Source organism: Tiliqua scincoides, chromosome 1 (genome assembly GCF_035046505.1).
Source record: "Tiliqua scincoides isolate rTilSci1 chromosome 1, rTilSci1.hap2, whole genome shotgun sequence".
NCBI classification, from domain to species: domain Eukaryota; kingdom Metazoa; phylum Chordata; class Lepidosauria; order Squamata; family Scincidae; genus Tiliqua; species Tiliqua scincoides.
In genome coordinates this window covers 87788334-87789372 of record NC_089821.1, presented here as the reverse complement: position 1 = coordinate 87789372, position 1039 = coordinate 87788334, and positions in this window count along the sequence as shown.

Here is a 1039-nt window from a genome sequence, read left to right as displayed (position 1 = left end):
TGGGAGCACAGGACCCTGATAATTATTAATTAACAATGTATTTATTATTAATAATAAATAAAAATATTTCTTTCTGGAACTCTTTTTGTCTAGTGGACCACCATAGATTGTTGTTTTAAAAACTGGGTCCTGGTGCTAAAAAGTTTGGGAAGCACTGATATAGGGTTAGGCTGCAGCAACAAAAAGGGACTACATTAACCTAAGTTCCGTTAGTCCTCTGCAAAGGAATGTTTGGTGCTTGATTTGTAGAACGGGAGATGCCAGGATTTACACCTATCTGGGGCACAGAGCCAAACCATTGTTATTTAGTGGTGAGAGTATTTTGTTAGTGGCATAGCTAGAGGGGCCAACATGGTAACTACTGCAGGTGCCACAATACGCCATGTAAACAGCCCTGCCCACTCACTGTCAGAGCCATTCCAGGCAGCAACTGCAATGCACAAAAGACACTGTTTGGTTTGGCAAGTGCCTGAACATTGCTGTTGCTGCCCATAATTGTGCAACAGTGAGTGGGAGGGGCTTACGTGGTGCATTGCAACACCTGCAGTACTTACCACTTCCCCCCAGCTACGCTATTGTATTCCGTACCTACTCATTTTTTTTCCTATCTAGTAAACCAAGAAGTTCTGTTCAGAAAGGGCTTCTTGCTAATGATGTAGGAAAGACTGTCTACAATCCTCTTGAGACCAGTCTTTCCCAAGCTTCCTTTTCATCTTTCAGGAATGGTAAAATCTTCTCATCTCTTTCCCCACAAGTTGTCCCTTGGTCCTGCTGCTCACAAAAACTGAAGAAGCAAAACTTAAGGGAGCAGAGTTGGATTTTGGAGGTTAGAACTATTTAGACTGCTAAGAAAGATATGAAGTTTTATTTTTAAAAAAAATATATTTCCCCTTTCTTTATAAAGGAGTCATCTTTTCAATGCCTTCGCAACACTTTTCTACCCATCAGAAGAAAGGTCTCTGTGATTTTTCAACATTCTGTCTTTTAATCTATTAGCAAAATATTAATACATATTACTTTGAATGTGTAACAAGGCTGT